Source organism: Oryctolagus cuniculus, chromosome 2 (genome assembly GCF_964237555.1).
Source record: "Oryctolagus cuniculus chromosome 2, mOryCun1.1, whole genome shotgun sequence".
Taxonomy (NCBI): domain Eukaryota; kingdom Metazoa; phylum Chordata; class Mammalia; order Lagomorpha; family Leporidae; genus Oryctolagus; species Oryctolagus cuniculus.
This window is the reverse complement of record NC_091433.1, coordinates 83,134,964-83,157,087: the sequence shown is the minus strand read 5'-3', so window position 1 is coordinate 83,157,087 and position 22,124 is coordinate 83,134,964.

The following is a 22,124-nucleotide window of genomic DNA, read 5'->3' as shown; positions in this document are numbered from 1 at the left end:
CCATCTATGAAGCTGGCACTGAATCTGCCAGTGTCTTTAGATTCCTCAGCCTTGGGAGCTATTGAGGAATAAATGTTTGTTGTTTGACCTACTCAGAATATACTATTTTTGTTATAGCCATCTGAACTCAGTTAAGGCATGTTTATTAAGCTGAGGATGCTGTCGGCAGCTAGAGATATTTAAAAAAATAAACAACACAAAATGGACATTTGATATAGCAGTTAAGATGTTGGTTAAGGGGCCAGGGTTGTGGCATAGTGGGTAAAGCTGCCACCTGCAATGCTGGCATCCCATATGGATGCCAGTTTGCATCCTGGATGCTACACTTTCATTCCAGATCCCTGCTAATGGGCTGGGAAAAGCAGTGGAAGATGGCCCAAGCGAGGCCATGTGGAGAGTGTACCAGTGATTGGAAGATCTCTCTCTCTCTGTAACTTTAACCTTCAAATAAATAAATAAATAAATAGATCTTTTTTTTAAAAAAAAAAAAAAGGCATTGGTTAAGATACCAGTAAAGGCACCATGTGCCACATCAGAATGCCTGGGTTTGACTGCTGGCTCTTACCTGATTCCAGCTTCCTGTTAATGCTGACCCTGGAAGTCAGCAGTGTTGACTCCAACTATCTGAGGCTCCATTAAGGATATCTGGGATGAGTTCTCAGTTCGTAGTTTTGGCCTCCTGGCCACTGTGGACATTTGAGGAGTGAACCAATGGATGGGAACTCTATCTAACATATCTATATCTTCATCTCTTCCTCTGCCTCTAAAGTAAATAAATAAAAATAAAAATAAACAACATAAGAGTCTTAGATCCAAGAAAGAATCTTGTAGCACAATAAGACAGAAAGGTATGCAAACAATTACAATACAGCATAATGGGTATCAATGTGGTGGAATGAGAAGGCCATGTTAAGATGGCTGCTGGCAAGCGAGCGTCAGTTACTTAGGAATGGCTTCGAAACCCACCTGGCAATGGAGCCTGCCTGGCAACAAGCTGTGATCGGATGGCTTTGGAAATCACATGGCAATGGAGCCTGCCTGGCAACAGGCTGTGATTGGGTGGCTTCGGAAACTGCCTGGCAACAGGCTGTGACTGGTTAGGGCATAAACCGCCCCTTGACCAGATTGGTTGCCTTGACTTTTTAAGCTGCTATACCAACTGCAATAAACGAGTCTGCAGGCTGCTCGCCTCTGGCCTGCTTTCACCCAACTCCCGGGGTCTGAGTGGTGACTTCGCCCCTCTTTCACCCACCACGCTCCTCCTCTCAGAACAAATCCACTCCAACATATCAGAGGTACTGGGAAGTCAGAGGAGGGACAGACTGACTGTGGGAGGGTCTCTGCTTTCTGGCATCCATGACATGTGCTCTTATGATGGCATACATGAATGTATTCCAGGGCACACTGTGTTAGCCCACTGTGCTATGCTCCATCATGGGCTTAGTCTTTTCCATACACTCATGGCATACACTTTTAAACAAAAACTTCTAATTGATCTCCAAGCAAGGGCTGTGCTTTCTAGATTTGGTCTTCTTCTCTCCTCTGGATCACTCTATGTGACTCTGTAACTCCATACACCAAATGCAAAAAAAGAGTTGCTTCTCAACCTTGATCTCACAGTATTTAGGAAATTTTAAGACATACTGATGATTGAGTACCTAGAGACATTTCATATTAATTGTTCTTGGTGACATCTTGAGTGTTGCAATTCTTTGATGCTTCTCAGGTGATTCTAATGTGTAGGCAAGAGAGAAAAATCAGTGGGATGAGGGAAACACTGTCTAGGAGAGAAAAAATTTCCTTCTGTGTTATGTTCTTTTTCCAAAGCTTTCAAACTAAACTGTCAGAAGATCAATTTCCTTTTATGTTAATTTTAAAAATTTATATGTGACTAAAGCACTTCATAGAAAAGAAGTGGTTAGGCTTGGGAGCTTATATGCCATTCTAACAAAGGCTGATAAACGATGGTGTTGTGACTAGACAACGAAAATGGGATTTTAGGCATATGGTGGTTTAAATTATTGAAAGGAAAATATGTGGGGGGAAACTCGAGGTGTAGAAGGGTCATTCAGTAAGGTATGCTTCTGCAGATTCATCTCAGTTGTCTCCATCTCTGTGCTGGGGTGCTCCTCCTCCTTGTGGTTCAGGAAAGGGAGAGAGGACACCCTCACAAAGGGAAGTTTATGCCCTGCTTTTCAGCAGATGGGGGAAGGCAGAGAACTGTCAAATGTGCTTAGCTTAAAATAATTCAATTGCTAAAATGGCATATTTTGATCCCCTTCACTCATCTCTGTGCCTGTCCACACCCTCTACGGGAGCCACCCCTCCAACCACCCCAAAATCTGTCCTTTGTCCAGGAAACTGAACAAAATCATCTAGTCTTTTAGATACCCACTCACCCCTGCCTTGTGACATAACAGACATGAGCTCTGGGTCAAAATTTCTCAAATCTGTAGATGTTTGCTTATTGAGGGGATCCTATACCCTCATAGATTTTCCAGTACCCCAATCTCCATTAGCGGTTCCTCTTTTGGGTGCAGGGGAAATCCTTTGATGTTTTGTAGGTCTGTACTGAGTCAGATGTCTACCAAACTTCTGTAGTCATTGTAATTAAATCAGATCAAATGCCTGGTAACAGATTTCATTTGTTAATAATCATAGGCAAAGTGGGAAAGTGAGACAGACATGGGTGAAACTAAAGGATTGTGCCTTTTCGATGCACTACTAGTTGAGTTCTGGTTTGAACTGAAAACATCCTTTAGTTGAAAATGATAGTTGTTCCTCAGAATTACAAACATTTTGATCATCTCTAATCTACTTAATGGGGCAGTATTCTCCCGAGTTCTTCCTGTTACAGCCATGCCATGTGATCCAACATATTCATACTAAGATATTCACAAACCCCCCTCTACATTTTGGGCCAACATTATAAGAAATATAATATTCCTAATCTTACTACTTACATTTATTTTTGTGAAGAAGCTTTGTTTGTCACCAAAATCCCACTGGTGCCATACTTCAATACCACAAATTCTACTTATTTCCATTTATTGTGTCCTTCAGGGTACCTGTGCCCTCCTGTTCAAAGAACAACAGCTTCCCTCCAGCTATTTTCCTGTTCCTGCTTGAAGACTTCATGTCACAGAAGCTGCCAATATTGAAAAGAGTTGTTGTCCAAGCGATTTCTAGGGGAAACTACAGAATCCTAGAGATTGCTATAGGATTTTGGTATCTTAATTTAAGTTCTGGAAGAAGAACATAAAAGGGGCTTATGCCATTTAGTTCTTCAATTCAAGCACACTGTTCATACTGAAAACTGAACAACCATTTCCAAGAGCTTTTCAAGTTCTTACATCATCATACTAAATCTCTGCTCTGTGCTATCCCTCCTCTTGAGTTTGCAAGTTTTCTATAGTACCAACTCCATCTCTTAATCCTCTGTCTACTCTCCTGTGACGATCACTTTGTTTGCTACTTACTTCAGTTTTGAACTCTGGACATGATCCCTTGTGCATTACTTCATTCATGGTGATGATGGTAAGAGGAAATCTGCCCCAAGAGCATAGCTGTGATAAAACCTCTAACAGTTCTCCATCAGAGAGCCTAGTGCCACATTGGGCCAGCCAGCACATCCCAACACACCAACACTTGGTGACAATGAACTCAAAAATTACAGTTTTTCTAAGAGAGCATGTCCTTACGGTAAACAGGTTAAATAGATAAAAGAGAATTACTCAAGCACATTGTGCTAGTAATGAGTCAATACTCCACCTATGTAAAGGAAATTTTCCACATGGCTTGTGGAAGGCATATTTCTTCAAGGTGACACTGGACTTTTGAGGACTGACAGCCATCAGATTATCAACAATGATATCACTCTCTGTTGGCTGTTGCCTTTGTGGTGTGAATTCTCACAGGGAGTGGAGTCACAGTGAGATTAGTCTCAAATGTCAGTTTGAAGGCAGTAGCACTTATAGCTCCAGAATATGTATTATCTTGGCTTCCAGAGGTCAACCTTGGAGGGAGAAGTCCCAAACTCAAACTATTTCATTTGCATTTGGGCACACAACTGCCAATATGGCTATTAGGCAACCAGTATGAAGTTATGTGCCTCTTTGCTATCAGCCAGTCACTTTGCACAGTTACAGCTTATGTTATTAGAAAAAGCTCAAAATGGAGTTAATGCTGGTAAAATAACACAGTAATCATACTTAAAATATCATTTTACATACAAGAGTCATAACATAACAGAGCACACATCATAACAGGTACGGAACTGGGAAACTGGTAGAGTATTAGGAAAGATTGCTGGAGGAAATTATGCTAGGGAAACAAAAGAGAAGGATAAGCATTCCAGAAAGAAAGAAAAGTAGGGACAAAGGCAAGCAAACAGGAAGTAAATGTGCTTAGGAATCTAAGGTCATTTATTATATTTGTATTGAATGTAAAGAGAATCTTGTGGGCTTCTAGAATATAAGGTCAGAAAGGTAAGCAGGACAAAATTCTCTCCTTTGATCAAACTTAAATGAAGTTTCTTTTTGATTCATCCCAAACCCTGGGCTCTATCTATGACTCATTTAGTCCAGTTTTAACAAGATTTTTGCTGAGTCTGTTTAGAAGAACATCCCTCACCCTTGATGTCTGATCACCCTGGCCTGCCTCCAGCAAGAATCCTGTTGAGTATGTCTAACAAAAATATTCCTAGCCTTAATGTTTTCTCTTAATAACTTCCCATCCACTGACACACACACACACTCATCCTTGAGTATAAAGCTCCACTTGTCCTTGCTGTATTTAGAATGGAGCCTAATCTCACAATAGTAGTAAAGGACCCCATTGTAGGTGTTTTTTTTTTTTTTTTAAGATTTATTTATTATTTGAAAGGCAGAGTTACAGAGAGGCAGAGGCAGAGAGAAAAAGAGATCTTCCATCCACTGGTTCACTCCCCAATTGGCCACAAGCCAGAGCTGTGCTGATCCAAAGCCAGGAGCCAGGAGCTTCTTCCAGGTCTCCAATGCGGGTGCAGGGGCCTAAGCACTTAAGCACTTGGGCCATCTTTTACTGCTTCCCCAGGTCATGGAGAGAGCCAGATTGGAAGAGGGGCATCTGGGACTTGAACCAGCACCCATACTGGATGCTGGCACTGCAAGCAGTGGCTTTAACCGCTATGCCACAGGTACACCACAGTGCCGACCTCGCCCGACCCCCGCTACATTGTAGTTTGAATAAAGTCTCCCTTAATGTCTTTAAAAAATTGCTACTTTGCACAAAATTTTTTAAAAAAAATTTATTCATTTATTTCAAAAGCAGAGTGATAGAGAGGAAGAGACGGACGAAAAGACTCACACACGACAGATTCTCCATCTGCTTGTTCATTCCCCAAATGCCCACAACAGCCAGGGATGGACAGACCAAAGCCAGTAGCCAGGAATTCCATCTGAGTATCCCTGGGCTGTACTTTGTAGATGTACTTGCTGCCTTTCTAGGCACATTAGCAGGAACCTGGATCAGAACTGAAGGAACCAGGACTGCACTCCAAGATCGGATGCAGATGTCCCAAGTGGTGGCTTAACCCCCTGCACCACAATGCCTGTCTTCCTGTCTGAAAATGTCAAGAATAATTTTTTCTTTAACAAAATTTTTTTCTTTAACAAAACCTGTACACACATAACAACTCAGGTTTATGTAGTAGTGACATGTGTGTAGCAGTACTGCTCAATGCTCCAGGTTCCAGAGGTTGCTTATGACTGAGATGATTAGAACATCAGAGAAGATTGAACTGATTAGAACACAGAGAAGAAATTAAACTGAGCCTTAATTTAGGACTGTATAGATTTTTTTACATCCAGAGATGGAAGGAAAATGATGGAAGAAGATGCATTTGCACTCATGGGTGAAAAGTGACCTACATAGAGCATAAAGGCATCTTCTGCTGGATGGGTCTTTTAATATGCTAATTAATTCACTGGCCTGAAACCAAAGCCATCCAAGCCTCATACTTTCTTAACCTCCCTTTCTCATCATCTTTATCTCTGACAGTGCCAGTCGTTTTATTCTTTACAGTCCTTATTTATGTAAATGAATTCTCTCCTGGGATTAAAGTTCTGTAAAGGCAGGGGATTTGCCCTACTCACTTGTGTATCTCCCAAGAAAGGCAAACATGGCCGTAGCATGCATACCATAGGGTCTTCATATTTCTGCTTTGGACGTATAAATAAAAGACTGAGGACTGTATCAGTTATTATTGCTTAGATAGCCCCTTTTAAGCTCCACACAAATTTTTATTTTTGGTCAGAGGGAAAGAGTGTTGGTGTAGGAACCAGGAGATCCAGTTCCTAGTCCCAGGCTGCCTGTGAACTCCCTGTACAATATTGAGTCTAAACTTCCTCCTCTACAAAATTATGTCAATTACATTGTGTTTTTGTTTTTGTTTTTTGACAGGCAGAGTTAGACAGTGAGTGAGAGAGAGAGAGAGAAAGGTCTTCCTTCCGTTGGTTCACCCCCCAAGTGGCCGCTACGGCCAGCATTCTGTGTGGATCCGAAGCCAGGAGCCAGGTGCTTCCTCCTGGTCTCCCATGGGGTGCAGGGACCAAGCAGTAGGGCCATCCTCCACTGCCTTCCTGGGCCACAGCAGAGAGCTGGACTGGAAGAGAGCAACTGGGACAGAATCCAGCACCCCAACTGGGACTAGAACCCGCTGTGCCGGCCCCACAGGTGGAGGATTAGCCTAGTGAGCCACAGCGCCGGCCCTACATTGTTGTTTTTTTTTTTTTTTTTTTTTTTCTAACTCTTTAGCTGACAAGAATTAACTTTGTGCTGCTTGTTCATCAGTTTATCTTTGTCTATAAAATAGTGATTACTGAATCTTACATCAGCTAGTCATATGAACCAATGTGTCTGATCAAACTAGGGGGAAGGAGGTATTCCTAACAATAGATAGAATTAAAAAGGAGAGAATGATCCAACATAGGAAGCAGGCCACACAGCAGACTCATAGAATGACAAATGCCCTAAACAGTACTCTGACCTCAGAATCAGCCCTTAAGGCATTCAGATCTGGCTGAAATGCCCATGAGAGCATTTCAGGCATGGAAAGTCAAGACACTCTGGCAAAAAAATGATCTACATGAAGGATCTCTGTGAGTGAGATCCTAGTGGAAAGAAGGGGCCATTAAGGAAGGATGTACTTTTCTCTGAAGGGAGGAGACAACTTCCACTTTGCTTATGGCCCTGTCTAAATATGGTTGGAGTTTGTGGACTCAAAAGGCTTCCATAGCCTTTTTTTTTTTTTTTTTAATTTACTTGACAGGTAGAGTTATAGATAGTGAGAGAGAGAGAGACACAGAGAGAAAGGTCTTCCTTCCATTGATTCACCCCCCAAATGGCTGCTACAGCCGGCACTGTGCCTATCTGAAGCCAGGAGCCAGGTACTTCTTCCGGGTCTCCCATGCAGGTGCAAGGGCCCAAGCACTTGGGCCATCCTCCACTGCCCTCCCGGGCCACAGCAGAGAACTGGACTGGAAGAGGAGCTGCCAGGACTAGAACCTGGCACCCATATGGGATGACGGCACCGTAGGTGGAGGATTAACCAAGTGAGCCACAGCGCTGGCTCCCAAGGTTTCCATAGCCTTGGCAGCTCATGACAAGAGCCTCGGGTGATCACTGACATCAAAAGTAAGAGTGTCAATTGTTAAATCAACAACAGGAGTCACTGTGCACTTGCTCCCCATGTAGGACCTCTGTCCTTAATGTGTTGTACTATGAGAATTAATGGTAAAACTAGTCTTCAAACAGTGCTTTATACTTTGTGTGTCTGTGTGGATGCTAACTGTTGAAATTGTTACTTAGTACAGAGTTGGTCTTCTGTATATAAAGATAATTCAAAATGAATCTTAATGAAGAATGGGATGGGCCGGCGCCGCGGCTCACTAGGCTAATCCTCCGCCTTGCGGCGCCGGCACACCGGGTTCTAGTCCCGGTCGGGGCGCCGGATTCTGTCCCGGTTGCCCCTCTTCCAGGCCAGCCCTCTGCTGTGGCCAGGGAGTGCAGTGGAGGATGGCCCAGGTGCTTGGGCCCTGCACCCCATGGGAGACCAGGAAAAGCACCTGGCTCCTGGCTCCTGGCTCCTGCCATCGGATCAGCGCGGTGCGCCGGCCGCAGCGCGCCGGCCGCGGCGGCCATTGGAGGGTGAACCAACGGCAAAGGAAGACCTTTCTCTCTGTCTCTCTCTCTCACTGTCCACTCTGTCAAAAAAAAAAAAAAAATGAAGAATGGGATGGGAGAGGGAGTAGGAGGTTAGACAGGAGTGAAGGTGGGAGGGCTGGTATTGGGGGAAGAACTGCTATATTCCCAAAGCTGTACCTATGAAATTTGTATTTATTAAATAAAATCTTTCTAAAAAAAAAGATACTGCTAAAGTTACAGGGGCATCTGATGGCACAGATTAAACTTTCCATTGACAATGGCTGATAGGAATCTCAGAGCTAAACAGCTCTAGCCCTTCCTAACTGTAGTCTGGATTTTTTTTGTAGTAATTTTCTCCATCTTAAAAAAGAAGAAATGCATCCTAAATATTTATTTCAGAATGCTCTTTTATTTCCTCTAAAATATAAAATATAGCAAGTCTTTTATTTATTTTATAATAAATGTAAAATAAACGTAATCTGCATGAAAGAATAAACCCAATACTGTTTGAAATATATATTTCCCTGATTAGTGAGAACCTAGGGTAAGGATCATTGAATTAGCACCATTTGTCTGAACTGTGTTAATGCCTATAGAGAAAAACTGGATTAAAGAGATGTTTTTGAAGTTTCTTCTTTTGCTCTCTAAAATTTTAAGGAGGAAAGTCAGACTTGCAAGTGTTCTAGCTCATTTAGGATTCCCTCCCCTCCGTGCTTTCCTCAGCTATAGGCTTCTTTTCCATGTCAGTCAATGCCTCCCCAAGTTTGAACAACTCCCAAGAGCAGGTTGAATGTGCTTCCCTTTGCAGAACAAATCTCCACTACTGTAGGCAGACAAGTAGAGCAAATTGGGTTATGACTAAGAATGACATTAAGGTATCAGTGGAATAAGTTCTTACTTAGCTTTATTAGCTTCCTTAGAAAGTGCAAACTTCAACGGTCATACGTGCTCTCCTGAGCAACACCAGTCTCTCTTGTGTTTTATTTTTAAGCTTGACAAGGAAACTGTCTTTGCCAATTTGGCTCTAAACAGGTGATGGATGTAATATTTATCCCCAAGGAAAGTAGTAACAAGAGCAACAATAACCTACATTTGTAGAGTGCTTTTACATATTTTATATCATTTGATCTTTGTAGCAACCTTGCAAGACATATTGGCACTATTTATCCTAAATGAGGAACTTGAAGCCCATAGAGATTCATTGCTTGTTTAAGGTCACACAGTAAGTGGAGAAGTCAGGATTTGATTCCATATCTGTCTGCCACCAGTGGTCACGATTTTCCCACCCAGGATTCTTTTGTAAGTTCTATTATTACTTTCTCCAAAGGTAGAAATGTACATTGCTGTACATTTCATTGCTGTACGCAATGCACAGCTTCGATGCCCAAAATGCACAACACTGTGCATAAACATTGAATTCAGATAAGCAAAAGGAAGTGGTGCTGACTGACAAGTATCAGCATTTTCAGGGTAGGTTGACAAAGGGACAAATAAAACTATTAACTCAGGTTTTTAACAAAGCAATAAATATTAGCAAAGGCAGGATACAGGTAAATCAATGAAAGGGTAGTGTGTATTTGGCAAACACAAATGGCACATGTGAAAATTATCCCAGCTTAATAGCTTAGAAATGCAAACATAGAAAACCAATAGACAAATTAATCCCATCAAAATGACAAAGATTCTTAAAAAATGGTAAGGCACAGTTTTGTTGTGAGTGAAGGGAAATGAACTGCTCATAATTGCTTCTGGGCTTATAAACTGGTACAAGCTGCCACAGGGCAATTTGGCAATATTTTTCAAAAACTGTAAATTACGTGTGCATTATTATACAATGTCTGCCTTCCTGTAGTAAGTATTGTGTGAGATAGTAAGAACATGAGAGTAAGCAAGACACTGTCCCTGCCTTCCTGGCAGGGGAGATGACTAAATAAGCAATTGCAATAATGTGATCATCTGAGGAAGAGTATATAATGGATTCCTATTTTTGTAGTAGTGGATACGTGTGCATGTGTTTGTGTGTTTAACATGAAATATACGGAAAGAATATGTGCCAAAGTTTAATGGTACTCGCCTCATTTTTGTATGGTGGAATTATATTTATTCTCTCTTCTAAAGTTTTTCTATATTGTTCAAATGCTCCTACAGTCACTATGAAGTATCAGAATAATAACAGTAAAGTACAAATCCCTGCCCTTTACCAGCACTGAAAATAAGGCAGCTCATGAGTCAAAAAGACCCAGGCCCATAGGTAAAATACAAAAAGAAAAAATTCAAAGCTTAACTATAGAAAAAAAAAAAAAAAACACAGACCCTATGTCATACCAGAATCTAGAATATGACTAGCATGCTTTTGGCAAGCCTCAGTGTACCCATCTGAGAGCCATATGATCCCTTCCTCACCGGCTTTTTCTTTCCTTCCTGCTGTGTGTTTTCTGCTCTGGTAGCTTTCAAACCTAACCATGGTTACCAGTTTCCAAAACAGTTCATTGGTGGGACAAGAGTTCAACCTTGAACCTAACCTCTGTTGCCCTTCTTCTTACCTCTTCCCAAGAAGAGACCCTGGTCTCTAGGACCCCAGTCTACAGCTGAAAGTTCCTGAATACAGCTCCTTGAAAACCTGGGGAACTCTCTGGGGCTTGGGATCTAGAGAACATTTTAGAGTATTCTGTCGTCCAGTCCTTCAACCTGTTGAGCTAGACTGAATTGAGGTCTTCCTCTAGTCTTGGGGACTTGGAGTTTCAGTAACTGCCTCTCCTACAGAGAATGCAGAGTACTCAACAAATTAGGTCTTTAGTTCCATCATTTGACATCCTGCACCACGCCTTTTTCTTCATTGGTTATTTGGTAGGCTCTAGAATGCTTCAAGGTTCTTTCTTTTCCTGTCTACTTGTCCTTTTGTGAACCTCAGCCACATCTCAAGCTTCTCATTAAAACCTCCTCATGTAGTACTTGGGCTGTATAGGAAGTTGGTATTTATGACAATTGGTAAATAATTTTTCCCGAGAGTTAATAATCATGGGCTAGCACTGGCACAGTGGTTAAGCCACCATTTAGGATACCGGTGTCTCAAAAAGGAGTGCCCAGGTTCGAGTCCTGGCTGCATTCCTGATTCCAGCTTTCTGCTAGTACATGGCCAGAGGAAGCAGATGTGGTGGCTCAAGAAGTTGGATACCTGCCATCCACTTGGGAGACTTGGAATGAGACCCCTTACCCAGCTTCAGCCTGGCTCAGCCCCAACTATTAAGGGCATTTGGGGAGCAAACCAGTGCATGGGAAATCTCTGTCATTCTTTGTCTTTCTGACTTTCAAATAAACAAAATGAATAAAGAATTTCATGATTATGTGATTATAAAGATGTTTTTAGAAGTGATGAAATATCCTCATTTAGGTCATTAAAGAAAAATTAATTTAAGTATCTTGTTGAAACAATGGTTTACTTCTCTTGGAGTCACTAATTATGGTAAATATTCTTGAGAACTTTTAAACAAAAGAAAAAATACATGGACATAGCACTATGGCTTTGAAAGTTCTTTGATTTTCTAAAAACATACCTAAATATATCAATATAGTTACATATTGCTTAATTATATTCTCAGGATGGAGTCACATTTGCTAGGATGTCAAAATTCTTGTTAACTAGTGCACAGTGGGGAGTATTATCTTTAGTATCAGAGGGAGAGACAATTAGTGGCACAATATTAATTACTTGATAGTGCAAGGCAGTAGGGTTTATTATTATTTGGGGGAAATTCAGTTATTTGCACAAAATAATTGAGATAAACAATTCTTCAAGCTACTTATTCTAGAAAACTCAATAATATATTCATTGCTGAATACTCCAGTACTACAAAATTTGTAATAAGCTAAGTCATATTTGTATTAGCGATTGATGGTAGACTGAGAATGTGCCTGATTCTTATGAAACTCAGTAAGATTTAGACTTCTACATTTGCATTTCATTGATATTACGTATTTTTCATATGGGCCATTTACATTTGTAAGACAAACACTACATCTTCTATGCATTTGCCTCAATTTTACCATCACTAATATTATCTATTGTCCATTTAAGTCTTAGCATCTAGGCTTATTCTTTTTTTCCCCTCATCTCAATTTCTGGCTATCTCACTCCTCATCATTTTCTACTGTTCCTGCTACCAAATATCTGAGTAGTGAAAGTAAAAATGCCTTTATGTCTTTCTGTGTTAGAGATTTGGTTGCTTTATTGAGAGTGAGAAAATAACATTCTTATTCAGCACAACAGACCTACATTCACATGCAGACACACAATGCAGGTGTTTGCTTCCCCTTCCTCCAGCAACTTCTACCTTGAATATATCTGGGAAATAAAGGAGATCTTCTGCCCCATATCCATCCCCCCAGTCATGCTTATTGAGAAAGCCTTGCCTTTGCTGTACTGTAGACTACTGGCATCACAGATGATTATTCTCATCTTATCATTTGCCAAGTTGGCAGGGGAATGAGGTGGGAAAAGTCATACTTCCACTTATTATTAGTGGTAGAAACTTTGTAGTCATTCTTTTGCTCATTCTATTTGCAGTCATTATTTTAAAAACTATTTTATTATTGATTAGTTGATAGACTTATTTTTATTTCATGTAGGTAGAGAACTCCTTTGTGCTGGCTCATTTCGCAAATACCCAAAATGCCTTGGGCCAGACCAAATCCTGAAGCCATGATCCCAATCTAGGTCAGTCATTTGGGTGGCAGGGACCAAATTACTTTTTTTTTTTTTTTTTGACAGGTAGTGTTATAGACAGAGAGAGACAAAGAGGAAGGTCTTACTTCCACTGATTCACTCCCCAAATGGTTGCCACAGCTGGCGCTGATCTGAGTCAGAAGCCAGGTGCTTCTTCCTGGTCTCCCATGTGGGTGCAGTGGCCCGAGCACTTGGGCCATCCTCCACTGCCCTCCAGGGCCACAGCAGAGAGCTGGACTGGAATAGGAGCAACCGGGACTAGAACCCGGCACCCATAAGGGATGCCGGCAGGGCAGGTGGAGGATTAACCAAGTGAGCCACGGCGCCAGCCCCAGGGACCAAATTACTTGAGCCATGACCTCTGCCTATCAGGATGTGCACCACTAGCAGGAAGCTGGAACTGGGAGCACAGCCATGACTTAAACGCAGTCACTCTGATATAGGATGTGAGTATCTCAACCACTTGTCTTAACTGCTAGGTCAACACCCAAACCCATCTTTGTCACCCGTTTTGATGACCTTAGGGATCACTCACTTTTTGAAGAAAACCTTTCATTTCACTATGTATGTTGAAAGTGCTAAATAACCACATTTCCATTGTCCTTTGCAGATAGGACTGTATCACCTACCTTAGGCAACATTCTAAAGGTATCCTAAAGTCAATATCCTTTGAATTCAACAGACTCAGACTGAGTTAGAAACTACTCTTGTGGGGCTGGCGCAGTGGCGCAGTGGGTTAAAGCCCTGGCCTAAAGCGCCGGCAATCTGTATGGGCGCCGGTTTGAGACTCTGCTGCCCCACTTCCGATCCAGATCTCTGCTATGGCCTGGGAAAGCAGTAGAAGATGGCCCAAGTCCTTGAGCACCTGTGCCCACATGGGAGACCTGGAAGAAGCTCCTGGCTCCTGGCTTCAGATCGGCGCAGCTCTAGCCATTGTGGCCACCTGGGGAGTGAACTGGCGATGGAAGACCTCTCTCTCTCTCTCTCTCTCTCTCTACCTCTCTAACTCTTTCAAATAAATAAAATAAATCTTAAAAAAAAAAAAAAGAAAGAAAGAAAGAAAGAAAGGCTGGCGCCGTGGCTCACTAGGCTAATCCTCCACCTGCGGCGCTGGCACCCCAGGTTCTAGTCTCGATTGGGGCACCGGATTCTGTCCCGGTTGCTCCTCTTCCAGTCCAGCTCTCTGCTGTGGCCTGGGAAGGCAGTGGAGGACGGCCCAAGTGCTTGGGCCCTGCACCCCGTGGGAGACCAGGAGGAAGCACCTGGCTCCTGGCTTTGGATAGGCACGGCACGCCGGCCATAGCGGCCATTTGGGGGGTGAACCAGTGGAAGGAAGACCTTTCTCTCTGTCTCTCTCTCTCTGTCTAACTCTGCCTGTCAAAAAAAAAAAATACTACTCTTGTGAAGAACTAGGGACTCTGCAGAATCTTCTGGGGACCTGGGAAGGCAGTTACATCCAGCTTCTGGGGCAACAGTGGCCATGGTACTTGTGCCAGTGTTTGATGTCCCCTGTCCAAGGTAACAATGTTTGAAGCCACAGTGTTGTGTACACTGACAGCAAGCATTAGGCCTTTGCTGGCCAGTTCTGAGGTTTGAGCTTTAATGCCTGGCTACATGGCCTTGGAGTCTGATTCTCCTGAGATCCTAGAAGCAATCCAATATCCTTTTAGTTTATGTAAACTTTTACATTTTCATAGAATTTAAAACTGACAGAAAATTTGAGAGAATATATAAGACATTCCTATACACTCTTGTTTCAGGGTTTTTAAAAATATTTACCTAAAAAAACTTTTTTTGGGGGGGTCTGGTGTTGTGGTGTAGCAGGTAAAGCCGCTACCGGCAGTGCTGGCATCCCACATGGGTGCCGGTTCGATTCTCGGCTGCTCCACTTCCAATCCAGCTCTCTGCTGTGGTGTGGGAAAGCAATAGAAGATGTCCCAAGTCCTTGGGCCTCTACACCCGCATGGGAGACCCAGAAGAAGCTCCTGGCTCCTGGCTCCAGACGGGCTTCGGACCGTTGTGGCCATCTGGGGAGTGAACCAGCAGATGGAAGACCTCTCTCTCTCTCTCTCTGCCTTTCCTTCTCTGCGTAACTCTGAGTTTCTTATAGATAAATAAGTCTTAAAAAAAAAAAAAAGAAGTTATTTTAAAAAAAACTTTAGACTCATATAATTGCCAAAGTAGAAAATAGAGTTCTTGTATATCCTTCATCCAATTTTCCTCAATAGTGTTATGAAACTGTAGCATAATTATCAAACCAGAACAAAGACATTGATACAAACCTTTAGCTAAACTACAGGCCTATTTGTATTTCATGTGCTTTAATGCACTTAAAAATTATATAGTTTTACAAAATTTTATCTCTCATACATGTTTGTGTGAACACCACAACAATCAGAACACCAAATTCCAACACCTCATGCTTCCATTTTACAATTACACCTCCTGCCCCAACCCATCTGAATCTTCAGCAACCATGAGACCCCTTCTCCATCTCCATTTTGTGATCTTTGAGAACATAATGTAAATGAAATCACATGTAACCACATCCATCTCCCAAAGACAAATAATATTTTCTGGATACCATTCATTCTCACTCCACAATAAGGAAGACAAACAAAATTTTCCAAGAACACCTTACTCTATATAAATTCTTCTACCTACTGGTTTCATTGCTTTGTCTTATCTTGTGCCTACTTCTTGTTTCCAGAGGATAGGTAGACATGGGAATTCAGAACTGCTTCTCTGATCTGCCAGAAATGGATCTATGAACCCCTGTTGCCATCTTTAGGGAGCTAAATGCCCAACAGAAGTTTGGAAATGAACTTCTGTTTTCCAACTTTGGGCTGCACTAAGCTATTTGGTATGGCATCCTCATTACTTTGTACCTACGGAAAAAGGCAGTGGACAGTGCTAACATTTATTACTTTCTTATCAATAACAAATATCAAAGAATATAAGTTTATGTGTGTCCCTTTGGAAACATCCATAAAACATGAGTACCTTTATGCTATTAGTTTATAACACAATATACCAACATATTGGTAATTAATATTGGTACCAAAATGTGGCATTTTTGTTAAAGGAATGCTCTCATCATGATTGTTGTAGAAAAATTTTACCAAATTCTTCTGGGACTGACTCATGCAAATACATCATCCACTAGGCATGTCTTATAATGTTTGGGTGCTGGCAAGTTTTTCTTTATCTCATGAGGCCACTGGTATTGATTGACTTATGCCTGCATTCAGTATAGTGTCTGTCGGTAACTAGACCCTTTATTATTTATCCAGGCATATGAAGGGTCTTCAAAAAGTTTATTTAAACCATATATTATGAAGAAATTATGCAGGGATTTCAAAAAATTTTGTATTTAGATAGACTTGCTATTTAATTCCATTTTTACTAGAACATTTTGAAGTACTCCAGCATCAGTACTGAAATTATTTTTAGTTAGAAAGTGCTAACTATGTTAATTTTATTATGGTTTTATTATTATATATGCTGTTGTTAGTGTGCAAGGGTAATTCCCTGTAAATATAGAATTAAAGAATCCTAGGTTAGAGCTTCAATAATCTCAACTGACAAGATCCAGATAGACTGGGAGGAGGTCAGGCAGTCTAGATAGATAAGAAACTTAAAACTGACTTGCAAGGCTTTTTTGTCAGTTGCCCAAGATATATTAGAAAAAATGCTGAGGCCGTAAGAAAATCTTTTTGTGCACTTTGGAGCAAATAGTATAAATGGACCCCAGATTTGCTGAAGTTGTACCATCTCATTTTTGTTTGGTTTTAACTTGGTCTATCTGAAGCCTCTATCTTAAATGAGACTATTCATTGGCTACTGTCTAGAATTTCTTTTTTTTCTTATATTTTATCACTATTCAATGGTATTCTGTTGACATAATCACCTAAAATAAAACTATTTCTTGTCCGTGTTTAGGCAAGAATTCTGTTGGGGAGCTGGTGAGCTTCTGGTAGTTGAGAAACATGTAAGAATTGTATAGTGGTGCTGAACATTCTCTAACAGTGGAAGTGTTCTGTATTTGTGCTGTCCAACATGGAGCTACTCACCAGTGGCCAGATGAGCATTTAAAATGTGACTATTGTGACTGAGGAGCTGAGTTTCAAATTTTATTTAATTTTAATTTAAATGGCTGCAGGTGTCTCGAGGCTTCATTAGGAAGCAGTACAGCACTGGAGGAAAAATAAACTCAAGTAAGAGACTCAAGGCTTGTTTAAATTATAATTTTTCTCATTTAGAGATTTTCTGTCTCGAGCTCTTCCCTTCTAAAACCTCAGAAATTTTATAATTTATTTCATCGAGGGAAGCTGTTCCCTCGTAGTCAACCTCTGAAAGTTTTGCCCAGTTTTAGAATTGAAATGTGCAATACTCCATGCATGCCTATTCATTCTCCTCTTGATCACACCGCATCCTTCCCCCACTTTATGAGACACCTGGGGGGTATCCACACAGGTAACGAGAGTGGTATGCATTTATGTAGACACAGAACATGTTCATCTTGAAACAGGCTGACTTTTACAAAGGCTTATTTGTGAATTATGGCTTCAGAACTTTGGAGAAGTTTCCTGCTAATTCAGTGTACCAGGGCAAGCTACAAAACTCATTACATCTAAAGCAAAGTTATAGTTAACACACAGAAATAATCAAAAACAATAAAGTTGTAATTCTAATACAAATATCAAACTAAAACAACCTAAAACTAACGCAAGTTTTCTATTTGGCTGAGAGACAAAAACAATAGAGAAACACAAGTGTGGACAGTTTCCTTGAAGTGCAAGAAGAAGACATTAAATCAGAGAATTCTGCAAATCAGCTCCAAAGCAGTAGTCTCACCAGTCAGCTGGAAGAAGCTCAGATTGCAAACAATTATCCAATGATAGCTACCAAATGTTGCTAAGTTGACTAAACTAGTGCAACGGGTGGGTGGGATAATGACTATATTCTCACTAGCATTGTTCTTTTAAACAACACTCTTAAAAATACCTAAAAAGCACAGGGCTTAATTTTAACTTTTCTTACAGAAGCTCTATAGAAGCTCTAGGAATTATTCTTATCAGCTGGGTTTGGCTGGCCCATTCTCTCCATGGGTTTGGGAAGAAAACTCAAATATTTGAGGAATGTCTTTGTTGCAATGTATCTCCATTATGTAGTACAGGAGCTGCTGGAGCAGTTGTTAAATATGTGACTGCAATAAAAATGGCTATGTGGACACTGAGGCTCCTGTGCAGGCAGTCTGTCCAGGCAGGAAATGAAGCAGCAGCCCCTGACCTACTATGGACACTTGTTTGTATGCTCATATTTTGCCTCTAGAAATCAAATGTCAATAGACTTTCCCTAGGCTTGCGGGTGAAGATGGATGTACTGGTAGTCTAAATTGGCTTCTCTGAAGTCAGTGACAGTTAAGGTTCATGGAAGCTTTTGCTTGCCTGGAATTCTAACATTTCATTTAATTTCTTTGAATTATTAGTACATTCTCCTTTTTGAACCATTGTCTAATCTACACATTAAAATTATTTATTTATGGTACAGAGAGAGAGACAGAGACAGAGAGAGAGACAGAGAGAGAGGAGAGAGAGAGAGAGAGCTCTTATTCGCTGGTTCACTCCTTAAAAGTACACAAAGGCTAGGGCAGGGCTAGACTGAAGCCTGCAGCCAGAACCTCAATCCAGTCTCCTACATGAGTGGCAGGAACCCAACTACTTGAGCTATCATCTGTTTCCTCCCAGGGTGCACGTTAGCAGGAAACTGGAATCAACCCCGGGTACTATCGTATGGTATGTAGGCATACCAGCAGGTATCTTAACAGCTAGGCCAAACACCTGTCCCCTAATATGTATGTTTGATCAACGAAATAATCCAAGATTTTCCATCAAAGTAACACCTGCGATTCATCTCTCTTGAGCCATGTTTGAGGGAGACTTGGAAAAGTACTGCCTTCAGTTAACCCTGGGGCTGTGCTGCTATTTTTCATGGCCTGACTCAAGTTCTAGTTATCCCTAGACTGTTTTCCTGGAACACTGCTATCATTTTCAGACAGAAAAATGATATCTTAAGTGAAAACTTAGAAACAGATTATTTTACCTTAAGCCAATCTGTACGACACCAATTTACCTAAAACGTGAACTCCTTTGAGAATTTCCATATCCACTCAGGCATTCCCTTTTCCCTCACACTTGCGAGATTTGTATTTCCAATGCGTTCTGATCAAATATATAGGGCATATATCTGATTTCGGACAACACAGAGTAACAGGAACCAGATTTATCTTTCTGCCTGAAACAACTAAAAAAATAAAAAAAGACAGACAAAATACAGGAAACAATGTGTTCAGACACTGGATCTCAGGCAACACGAGGAAGTGAAGGCAAACAAGTAAGCTGAGCCCTACGACTGCCCCAGCTTCCTTCCGTGAGAACGTGTTTGGGCCACGCGGCAGGGAGGGAAGACCCAATGGACTGATTACAGCCAATTCCTAGACACTGTGTAATGACATTTGTAAGTTTTCCAGCTGAACTTTTGTACTCGAGATACTGCTGTGAGACTTTACGAACCTGTCATGCCCACATCCTTCTTGTGGGGAGAGTGGCTTGCTCTCGCTCTCTCTGCCTGACATTGCTGGGGCACAGCACATGGATGATCAGTCTGGAAATCTACCTCTCAGGCTCTCGCTTGCACTGACTAGGCCAGGAATCAGTGTTCATGGTTAGGTTGAAGATAAAGGATTTGCTTGACAGGCACTTAGCCTCCAAATCTTTCTCCATATTGGATAGCAACTAATTAAGCAGTTCTAATCTTTGCTCTTAGAAAGCATACAAATGCTAAGCAAAAAAGCCCCTAGAACCTTGGTTTTATCTTGAAAGATTAAGCTATTAGTTTTATTTTCTAAGAGGCCTGATAATGAAGCCAAATCTCACATGTACCACAGGGACTAAACAGATGAATGATTTTTCTGTTTTTCTCAGTAAATTCCTATCACCAAAAGTAATGCTTTCATGGATTTTCCTAAAGCTACTATAGCTTATTTATTCTTATTAATATTTATTGATTATCACTTATTGTGAACTAAATTCATTCAATCTATCCAACAGTCTTGTAGAAAAACAATTATAGACTATGACCCAAGGTTAAATGGGTAGTAAGCATCAGAGCTGCAATTCTAACCCAAATTCAAGTTACTCTGAACCACTACTTATGCCTCTTTCCTCTGCTGGAAATGCTTCTTGGATTGTATTGATTAATCAGTATTTCTTTCATTTCATTGATTAGTATTTCTTTCACCTCAATTAGGACACCTAAAAAAATATCAAAAGTTGGGGCAAGGATTTGATCTAATATACTGGACTCAAAACCTATTTATGGTGTTTCTTATTCTTAGATAATAATTACCAAAATTGGATTTGTTTTCCTTGGGTAAGTTGTTAAATTCTATTAAAGTTCCAATTAGAAAGCACATGAATAACCATTTTTCCAAGTAATTAAATAAGAGATTATTTTTTTAGAAATGTTTACTGCCAATAAACATGTTTTTAACTGATAGATTTTAAATTAAACTCATTTTAAGTGGTACTTTACTGTTATATGGGAGAACTGAATCATCACAAACGATTAATATTTCTAATCAAAGACACACAAACACATTTCTCACTAGAATATGAGAAATCTTACATAGAATTGTTTGTTAAAGAGAAATGGTTGTAAGCTATTAATAAAGTACGATTAGAAAAGATGATTTTAAAATACTTATTTTTAAATTATTTGAAAAGCAGAGAGACAGACACACACAGAGAGAACTATCATTACTGGTTCACTCTACAAATGCCTGCAATGGCTTGGAGCTAGACCAAACAAAGCCAGGAGCTGGGAACTCTATCCAGGTCTCCTGTATGTGGGAGGAATCCAATCACTTGAGCCATTGTTAATTCTGCTGCCTCTGAGGGTCTGCATTGACAGGAAGCTGGAGTCAGTAGCCACTGTCAGGTGTCAACCTCAGGCACTGCCAGGCGTCATAAATGGCATCTTAACTGGCCAGCACTCACTCCTGAGATAATTTTAAAAATGTAATCAGAAAAGCTTCATGCAGAATATGGAATTTTAGGAATTATCATGTATGTCAACACAATTTAGATAAGCAAACTGCATTACAATCTTTTGGGCTTGTTAATTAAATAAAGCATTGGCATGGTTTGGAATATAAGGAAAGCTGGGAGATGAGCTGTTGGATTCATTATGTGACAGAAGTGGCTTGAATTCATTGGTAGTTTTGGCAAAGGACAATTAGTTACTGTCAGTTTTCCAAAGAAACACAGAAGGAGACTAGGCAGTGGAATACTGCAAATGTTCCTACACACTGCCATATTATGGAACCCCTAAGATCTCAGAGTCCCATATTTTACTTTTTCTAAGACTAAAAGTAAGCAGTTGACTATATGTTATGATTTTGACACTTTAGGGACACTGGCAGAAAACGATTTCTTAGAGCAGTCATTGTTAAGTAAAACAAAAAAGGAAAAAAGCAAAATTTCCACTATTTTTTCTTTAATTGTATCCTTCCTTTTTTAGAATGCTATATGTATGAATTTGAGTGTCCATTTTTTTTTGTCATTTTGAGGGTTTAAAAGATCTTTCTGAAAGTACTTATTGATGCCAGTATTATTAAAATATTGCAGTACATGGACAAAATTCAAATAATACCATGTATATGTATATGTATACTGAGTCTCTATCTCAGGACAGACTCAAGAGGGTAATCAACATCAACAATATCTCTGCATCTTTCCAAAAATTTTCACTCATCCCTAAAGACTTACTCTTATACAATTAGTGTATATTCTATTTACTGGTAACTAAATAAAATACTTGTCTTACTAAAAAGGGTAACTGGATAGAATATCTTACTGATATCTTTGTATCAACAGATGTATATCTATTATTTTAACTGCTGTTTATTATTTTATATAGTCAAAGATTTATTTAAGTAGTCTCCTTCTAGTATATGAAGAGGGTTTCTGGAGATATCTCCTGTAACCTTGTTGCAATAAACATTCCTGTGCTTTTTAATGTTCAAATATATCTGTTGAATACATTTTAAGAAAGGGAAGTGCTAGGTCAGAGTTTGGGCTTAATTAATTAATTAATTAATTTTGAAAGTCTTAAGGAAGCCTTTTTAATTTCGAGCAGATTAATTCTTCAGAGT